Below are 10,613 nucleotides of genomic sequence, written 5' to 3' on the forward strand. Positions count from 1 at the left end.
GCCCTCATATTTTTCAAGGAAGAGTGCTTTCATCAGAAAAATGTTTAGCTGTACTATAGGATTTCAAGTCACTTTTTCCCTAGTCTATTTCATACTTCTTAGTTTAAAATCATCAGACACTTTCCCTAATGCTACGACAATAGGCTTATCAAACTTCCTTATGTAAGATCTCTATTTTTTTACTTTTTAAAAAATGTACATAGAAACACACTACACTGTCTTGTGCATAACAGCCAGTGATTATTTGTTGAATTAATAAGCACTTGAAATAGTTATGTATCTGTATATTTCTCCCCTCACAAGCCATTCTGGGAAATAGTAATTCTTCGTTTAATTTGGTCAAGACATGTTTACTTTTTAATTTTCAAATTACAAACTAGAGTAATAAGCCTTGGGTCTGCATGCATGGGAGAAGAAAGTTGGATGAATGGAATGACTTGACCAGGAATGAATTCCCTTAAAAGCAGTAATAATTAGAATAATAGGACTAAAAGCAGATTATTAATATATACAGCTGAGATAATTGCCTTCAGGCTGTTTCCTGTTAGGTTGTTACATATAGTTCAGGTATATTTATGCTTTGTTGATAATTAAAGAAAGATTTGAAAAAAAGGGAAAGAATTTGAGGCTCAAGTATAAAATGCAGTAGGTAAAGAGGCCCAGAATGATTAAACATACTAGCATCTAAATAAATAGTTATAATAGAAATATACTAGATATTCTCTACACATAAATTTATTGTTTATTTGCCAGTCTTTTGAGACAAGGCCAAGAATTTGAGTGGTGCCTTCTGATCAAAGGTCCTCATCTTTTTTGCATTAACCACACCCTTAACACATCATTTATGTTTCCTATGTTTCCAGTTTGAGTTCATTAAAATAGAAAAAGAACGTAATGCTTGTAAAGCGATCTAAAAATATAAGCACTTTAAATTTTTAATCATAATATTTTACACTTGTCTCACTTGCATTCAGCTGCATTTATATCAGTCCTTTATAAAATATTCAGAGAAACAACTCCTTTTCATAATTGCATCACATTGATTTTTATATAAATGTTAATTATTTTATGTAATTACCAAGACAAAAACAACTGGCTTTCACGGGCAAAAAAACAAACAAGTGATTTTGACTCTGGTGAGCAGCACAGTTCAAGGAGCAGAGAGGAAGTGGGTCTACTATACAATAAAGTAGAAAATAGAATGGGCAAGATATTGGCAGTCTATGGTATACAGGTGGAATGAGGAGCATTAGTGAATGCAACAATTTGGTTAATTATAACTGAATGATTTTCTTTTAAAAATTTACTTTTCCTTATTTTAAGGATAGCATGTTTATTATAGAAATTTGAAAAATATGTATGTGAGAATAAAATCCACACACAGTGTATCACTTGGAAAATCACTATAAATATTTTCAGTCATTTCTCCAATCATTCTAAATCCATTTAGTTATTTTATGCATGGACCACATAACAATAGATTTAAACACAGTCCTTGTTTTTAGCTAATAGTTCATGTATCATATAAAAATACAATATGTACTTATAATAAGCCATTATTCCTATTATAACTCATTAATAGCAGTGATGTTGGACCTCTGTAGAGTTTTTAGATTTCCTCTTCTCCCATAAATTCCCTGTGCAAAAGAGAAGTTTTTATTAAAAGATAGATTTTTATAAACAATATAAAGAATGTGAATCACTAATATGGAAATTATATGAACATTTAAAATACTATTTTTTTAATATTATATTATTTAAACAGTGCCTTCAGCATTAATAAATGAAGATACATGGGTACAGAAAGATTAGGGACTCTCCCAAGGTTACCCTTCCAGGTAGTTAACAGAAGAGTCAGGATTAGAACCCAGGTCTCTTCTCAGGATTAGAACCCTAATAGAAGTCTAGCCTTTGTGATCTAGATAAACAGTTTGCTGTAATGATCTGAGGATATGTTTTCTTCCTAAATGTATTTTCCTGTTTTAAAATGGCAGATTTCTAATACTCTTAATCTCCCCATTAATAATTTTAAATTGTAGCAACTTTTTATAAGCACTTACAGAACAGCAACAATACCTTCAAAAAACAAAGCTCTAAATTGCTTTTCCAAAATGGCACCTGAGCTTAAAATAATTTCAGAACTTGCTAGAAATAAAAATACTGTGTTATTGCCTCCAATGTCCTATATATATAATTTTGAAGCCCACTGTTATATTGTGAACAACTCAAATTAAGAATTTGGCTCAATTTACTTTTTTAGATACTTAGCAGTGTCACGTAAAGATGGTGCAAAATGGATACTTGTTGGTTGACTGACTGCCTCTAATCATCTTTCTTTAATATGATCTCCACATCTTCCTTAACTGTACTTGTTCCATTTCTCTTCACCTTGATCCTGGACAGGAGAAATGTTTTCTCCACGTGTCTCCCTTACTTTGTGCTGGAGTCATAAAACTGTTCTCCTGAGCTAAAGACTTAGGTTCCCGACTCCCCTCACTTACAGGATCCTCAGCGCACCCAGGAAAAAGGGGGCAAATATGAGTCAGCTTTCCATAACAGTTTCAGAGAAAGGCTGTGCTTCAAACTGATCTCTGATAATTAAGTGTCTGAGATGTGAAAGGGGCATGACTTTCCCCTCTTTGTTCCCTTTCTTTGTAGGTCTATAGAGGAAATCTTTCTAGGTATAAAAACATGTATGGGTTGTGGACACATTTTCTTGTTTATTGCCTGAAAATGAGAAAAAGGCCTTACACATATTAAAAACTCCAAGATGGAGAAAACTAACAATTTTGTAGAAAGTTCTGCTGCTAAGGTTCTACCTGTAATTACTCTCCTTGTTTTAAAATGTACATTAAAATTTCACTGTGATGATATATAAGACTTTTTTCTTTTTTCATAGTAACATGTTTTATTCTCTTCTGATGAGAACATTCAAGATCCACTTTCCTACTTTCAAATATGCAATACAGTATTACTAACTATAGTTACTATGTTGTACATTATATGACTTCATTGATTTTATAAGTAGAAATTAGTAACATTTGACCACCTTTAACCATATTGCCCACCCCCGAAGATTTTTTCTTAAGGGTTGGGCAATATGAGTAGATAAAAGCGTACAGAAGTGTTTGGGGACAGGGAATGAGTATTAGCAGTGACAAATTTGATTGCATGTAACTGGATCATAATTCAACCTAACAGCGAAAAAGCACTGGAGTACTTCAGTGACCCCAAGGATTGAGGGGCAGCTGGATTTCAGGAACAGAGTCGGCTCCGGGGCTCTGGTAGGTTTCTCTTTCTGCGTCTCCTTCATTCGCCTGCCTAGCTACAAATTGCTTTTCCATGTGCCTTTTTCCTCATTGGAAGCATAGCTACCAACAGCTCCTGTGTTCTATCTAAAGTGGAGCTATTCTCCATGCCTTTCTGTTTCTTTCCCAGTTGGAAGAGTTCCAGGCGTGGAATTAATTGGCTGAACTTTAGTTAATTTGTCAGAGCCAGTATTAGGACAGTAAACTGTGTGGGGGTACTTCCCAGAAAGCGTACGTGGCTGCTGTTAAGACAAAACAAGGGGTCCTTGTAAAAACTTCAGTCTCTTTATTGATATATTTAAGCAGCTAAAATAATCAGTTAAAAGCAATTACTGACTACTGGCTGCATGTCAAGTACACTCTTGTTTTCCATGTATTACCTTTTTAATCATTACAACCTTGCTAGTCAATGAAATGAAGACCTGTGGCTTTCCTGTTCATATCTCCTCATCCTGGGAAATGCCCCCACAGTTTTCCTGCATAATAAACTCAGAGGTGTCTGTGGAAGCTCTTTGCTATTTCAATTTTTGCATGCCCTCTGGCCACATCTGAGAGATGCAAGTATGGTCATCTGACCATGTCAGGCCCTTTCCTGGGATATTGGAACTGAAACAGGGAAGTCAGTGTCTTTCTCTCTCTAATAACTCAATCTTTAATGTGTAAATGCAGAAGGTGTTGGCAGGTGTATTTATCATATATTTGAGGTGCAAAAGCAGCTGAGATGCCAGAAGAGAGCAAAAAAGCCACCCGCAGAAAGAAGAAGCCACAAAGTTTAGATTAGTTTCCTGTACCTCCAGTCACCCCTCGTGCCCTCAGGGCATTGTGTCAGGCCTGCTTGTACAAGGTGCTCTCTGACAATCACTGGCCTTTAAGCCTGTTCATTATGTGTCCCTTCATTGCCCCTCTGACCTGTCTGCCCACGTCTACTCGCAACTCTTCGCAGCCACACTCTACTACCACCACTATGGTAAGTCTCTCATGTCAAGTTTCAACACTGATCCAGCTTCCTCTGGATATGCAACTCTCCCCGTCCTCCAACATTCCCCCCTCTGCCACATCCACTTGCAGGGTTCAGTTTAAAACTTTCTTCAAGGGCATGTACTTCGACCCCTTCCGCAGTCAGCATGACATACTTCTTTTTGTTTTCATAAGCAACCCCCACTTTCCCTGTTTTAGTGCTGTCGTGGTATAGTCTAAGCAACGCCTGTTTCCTTGATCAAGTTCTCTGTTACAGTGTGAGCTCCCTGGGGATGTGGGCCAGTAACTGTTTCACTCACCACCATACATTTAGCACATGTAGCACAGTTCCTGGCACAAAGGGGGTGAGCAATAAATATTACTGAACAAATAAAAGACGAATATAATATGTATTTAAATATTACTACACTCAGAATAAGTAGATCTCTTATTGCCTAAGAGTCAAATATTACCTAAATACATATTGTCCTAATGAAGCACTCTTCAAAAAATAAACTTGACATTAAACTTTTTTTAAGAACACAAATTCTCAGCCATTATTCCTAGCAACACTGAACTTCTCACTGTTCCCTGCACCTCATCCTCATCCCTTTTCCCTTCTCCCAGCCTTTGCATGCATCACTACCTCTGCCCGCAGCATGGATTCTTCCTCCTGCCACTTCAATACCTAACTCCGACCCTCTGCCCTGGCGCCATCCGCCTCCTTCAGTGTCTCTGGACCTCTGAGGGGTGGCCCTTCCTCTTCATTCTCAAAGAACTAGGTTTTCATTCCAGTTTTTAGTCTCAGTTCCTTATTTCTAAAATGAAAAGGTTGAATTGGATTATTTACCTTTAACTTCTTTTTAGCAGTCAAATCCTTTTATGTTATAAATAAAATTCTTTTTATGAAGTCCAATATATACATTAATGGAAGTCTTGTCAGAGAGTGAATATATCTTTCCTCCAAAAAGAACATCTGGGAATCATGGAAACTACCCCACGCTCCACTGCCTAAAAGGGGCCACCCTAGTGAACACTTTGCAACCTCCAGGGGGCGCCTTCCTGAGAAGGAAGAGCACTCCAAGGGGCCTCACGCGCCTCACCACACCTGTCCTCGCTCTCATACAAAAGAAGCTAATCAGCTGCTTTGTTGTCTGAGAGTGGGAATGAAAACCTACTCTTCTCCTAAAGGTGGATGCTCACAGACCGATACTGAGTTCTTGAAGATGTGCACAAGAAGCTAGTCCTAAAACACACTGGGCCAACTGGGGCCTTGGAAGTGACTGCATATCGCTACTTGAAAATATAATCACTGAAGGACAAATAATTTTGAAGTCCAAATTTAATTACCTTGGGCCAAATATTAACATTTTATTAATCTGACAGTTCAAAATTTCTCTGTTACAGATCAGTTTGTTGCAGTAATAATATCTAAGCACACCCTTGCCACATACTAAGTTAAAAATGAATATAAATCAGATCTCCTAAAAATGTGAACATAAATCAGAAAGATTATACTGTAAAGTTCAGTGTTTCCCTTTTGTTGACCGATCTTAAGGGTTTTATGACTCTCACAAAGCAAACCTTGTTTTGACACCTTTTATATTTCAACTACTAATCAAGAAAATAATTGCTGAAAGTGCCATGACTCAAGGCTTAAATGTGTCCACTGAATTGATTTCTTTGCTGGAGCTAAAATGTAATAGGTTGCCAAGAGAGCCAAATCAATGATGTATTCTCTTTTAAAATCCTTCTATCTTAGCTTTTCACTTTTCATACAGAAATGCATGATCTTCCTTAATTGATTTCATATAGAAAAATTATAGTCTGGTAAGTTTGCTAAAAATTCAAATTTACAATATTAAAGTACCTAAAATTTTTAAACTAAGACTTAATGCTTCTCTCATTTGCCTTTACTTGCTTTTATATTTGAGTATTAGTATCAATGTTACACAGAAAATTGATTTAAAGAATAATGCTTGGTCAGTGATGGAACAACAGTAGAATAGGAAAATTTGTTTTGGGGCGACTTAGAAGGAATCTTATTGATACAATATACAGATTGGATCCAAATAATGGAAGAAGGAAGTAAAACATGTCTCTATGATATCATATTTTCTTTGAATAACTGTTGGAAAGTTCTACTTACTATGATTACTTACAGGATTTTAAACTAAAGTAAATGCAATTGCTAGGGAAAAAAATATTATTTGAGAAGTTACAAGGGACAAAGCCTGAGTCCCTCTGATCTCCTGTGATACCATTATTGGCTCAGTGCCAACTAAGAATCTGCTTCTCAGTGGGTTTTCACCAAAGGGAAGGGCTGCCTTTCACAAAGCATTTACCTCCATCAAGAGCTGTGGAAGGTTAGGATGTTTGGCTATGTATGGGTTAATTAATCTTTAATTTTACTCCTTTTTGCATTCAAGTTTCTTTCCAATTAAAAAAAATTGGCTATGCAATATGGTCTAGTAGTCTAAACATATTTTATGTAGGCCAACCCCTCCATTTTTTTTTATCTGGCATAAATAAAGGACTCTTTTAATAATTTTTATTTAATTAAAAATTTTAAGTACTTTAATACTGTTACTTGATTTTTAAGATAGACATCATCACATTGGTATTTTATGCCAAACAGTGCCATTTTGCCCCACATTAATTGTAATTAGGTTCTCACAAGTGGCAAAGGGAGAGGATGGAGCAGGCAGTCCACAGATGCTTCCAAACCAACATTTAGTAATTTAGAGACAGAGTCTGCAACCACACACTGTAAAGAAAACGTATTTTGAATCTCAGAAAATAATAATCTGTTGGTTACATGTTACAATTTCTTTTAGAGAAATGGTCCTTTGAGTTCTCTGAAGTCAAAAGGAAAGAAAAACTATTTGAGAAGTGAATTGGCTGCTGAGTAAAACTTTTTCTTCTGTTCAATGATACATCTTAAAACTTGAAATAGTTATTTCTCTTATTTTGTAATGTGTCTTATTTCAACACACCAAACACTAAATGCAGTGTATGTAATCAGTTGTAGAGAAATGCCAAGACAGGAAAAACTTACATGTTCTCTATTGTATATAAAAAAAATCAATATTATATATTATAAACCCTGAGGAATGCTGACACAGAAAAATCGATGTTCAAATCAGTTCTTATAGATAAATGACCTCTAACGTAAACCAGCCAATGATCTGCCAACATATTTTCTGATCTATATTTCTAAAGTAGAAACTACAGAAAGAGATGAGTTGTGACTCTTCCCATTTAAAAAAATATAGTTCCCGATGAGATAAGCTTTGGGACAAGATTTGAAGGACATTTGTTTTTCTTTTTGCAGTGAATGCTTTCTAAATTTTCTTATAAAATAAACCTTTACCTTAGATTTTTATCAAGCATGAGCACCTTCAAAACTTGTATGTTCTTGATGTCATTTAAATTTTGCTAATAGCAACAAATGGTTGAACTACTAAAAGCAACAAAAGCAAATATTGTGCAGTGTATGAAGCGTTTTCATATCTGCCTAATCTTCATAATGACTTGGGTGGGCAGAGCTGAAAGCAGCTATCAATATCCTTGTTTTACAGATAAGCACATTGTGTTCCCCCCAGAAATAAATAATTGACATTGTCCGGGGTTACAGCAATCTGGCTGGAGCTCTCTGTGGTTCATTCACCATTCACCATCATAAGGGAAGTCTTATTTATAGATCCAGAGCATGGCAGCCATCTCAATGGAAAGGCATCATTGCTCAAGTTCAGAAGGGGGCCACTTCTAAATAAGAAGGTGTCAACTCAGACAAGCACAGCAACCCCTCTTCCAGGATTTTCCTAAGCCACTCTCCAAGTAGATAGCTCAGTTCTGCAGTTTACCACTTTGAGAATGATGCCCAACTCAGGGCAAACATGTATCAATCACAATGGGTTTCTGGGAAGAGTGCAAAGGGATTTTTCCCTGTTGAGCATGGATTCCTTTCTGGGTAGAGGTAGAAATGAATAACACATGCTGTGGTCCTAAGAAGCACATAAAAATAGCTTCACGTATAACCCAAACTTCAAACTAATGAGGCAAGAAGGGAGGTAATATCCCTGGTTTTATTTTACCAACTTTTTTTCTTTCCACAACTAATCCAGATTATCCCCTCCTTAATGTTTATAAAGAAACAAATATTACAGTTAGAGTAGAAACTCCCATCCCATTCCTGTCCATCTACCCCCAGAGGTGACTAATATTCTGAAATTTATGTGTATTTTTTGACTCATGTTTTATACTTTTATGATTTGTCATACTGTTTTGTGTGCTTTTTAAAAATTACACAAATGGTAGCATAGTAAGATATTTAATCTTGCTTTTCTCTCCTTTCATTTATAGTTCTGAGATTCTGCCTTGTTGATCATGTACGTCCAGTTTGTCCTCTTTATGAATATATTAAAATTCTTTCTATACCTATATTGATTGATGTTTTCAGTGTTTCCATTTTTTTTATTCTCAGAAACAAGTGTAGAACTTTCCTTGGGCCCGCATGCAAGAGTTCCTCTAGGGTTTTTACGTGGGAATAGAATTTCACCTTGACAAGGTATGAATGCCATCAACTTTTTAAGGTATTGACATATTCCTCTCTCCTCTCCAAGCAAGATATGAGAGCTCTCATTTCTTCCTGTCCTCTCAAACAGTTGGATATTGCCATTTTCTTTAAATTTTGCCAGTCTAATGGCAGTGAAATGAAATTTAAATGTTATGATAATTTGTAGGCCTCTAATTATTAGTTAGGTTGAGCATCTTTCCACAGTTTTATTGGTCTTTTGGGTTTCCTCTTTTGTGCAATTCCTGTCCCAACCTTTGTTCATCTTTTTTCAATTAGCCTTGTTTCCCCATCAATTTGTAGGGTTTTTTTGGTAGATATTTGATACCAGTCCTTTTGTCTGAGTTTCAGGACAAAAAATAAGTGCCAGAGATTACATGGAATGTGGTTTATTTGAGAGAAAATGATACAATGGAAGTTCCTCCACAATGTACTTGGGATTCCCATAACACCTGCTCCTCTTCACCCCCGAGCAAAACTGTAGTAAGTGTGTTCCAAAATAGGGAACCTGCTGGGGGGACCACTGTGGACAGGCACTCGGGAGTTTCATCGATGTGTATGTAAATCAACAGAAATCATATCATTTTTGTCATGCTCACTTCTACACTTAATATCATATACATAATAAGCATATTTGATAATATAACTATATAACTATAGTTCAGCTCTGAGCAAGTGCTTTATGTGCCTATAAGGTATTTCTAGTCGGCATCTGTAAACCTGCACCGTAACATTGTTTTGTGTCTTTAAAAGCTCAGCTGGGCCAAGGCTTTTCTCTCACTTGCAGGCAGCAGTAGGTCTCACTTCTCATTCTGTACCAGTCTGCTTGCAACTTGTAGCTTGATTTTAACTTTGCTAATGGTTTCTTTGTTGGTTCAGAAATGCAAAAATTTAAGATAGTCATATTTGTCATTATTGTCTTTTATACTTCTGTTCTTTGATCTTATTTATGAAACCTTATAATTTCATATTAAGGTCTTGTAACCTGAAATATATATTAAATATATAGTATGAAAAAGGAAATAGAATTTGATTTTTTCCTCTATGGATTGTCAGTTTTTTTCAATGCCATTTACTGGTCCAGACATTTTGTCATTTTTAATAGTAGTTCTCTTACTGTATCAAATTCCCACATAAGTTTCTGTATGTTTCCCTGTTTTCTGTCTATTTCTGTTCCAATTGGCTGTGCCTGCACCAATATCACTGCTATTTTTTACTGCAGTTAAGTAAGTCTTGATATCTGGTAAGGTACAACTGTAAACTATAAAATTTGTTAATTCACTTTAAATTTTGTATGTAAGATTATCTAATCTACAAATAACACCAATTTTATTTCTTTAATACAACCATTTTTCTTATGTCACTGGCAAGTATTGTCACAATAGTGCTGATTATAGAAGAGATGATCCATGTCCTATATTGATTTTAAAAGTAATATTTTTGTATTTGACTTCAATGTTTGCTATATTTTATTAACTAACATTATAGAAGCTTCTTTTCTATCTCTAGTTTGCTAATAGTTTTAATAATAAATAATTGTATTTAATGAAATGCTTCTCCTGCATCTATTGAGATAAATATATCGTTGTCCTTAAATGTCTTAGTGCCATAAATTATTTTAAAAAGTTCTAACTGTTAAGCTATCCTGGTATTTCTGGGGTAAGCCCTATTATATATGCTATATTAAAAAAATATTTGGCATTGAATTCAATTTGTCAGGGTTTTATTTGGGATTATTGTATATATGTTGGTAAGTATTCAAAAGTCACCTT

This window comes from Manis javanica, chromosome 6 (genome assembly GCF_040802235.1).
Source record: "Manis javanica isolate MJ-LG chromosome 6, MJ_LKY, whole genome shotgun sequence".
Classification (NCBI taxonomy): Eukaryota; Metazoa; Chordata; class Mammalia; order Pholidota; family Manidae; genus Manis; species Manis javanica.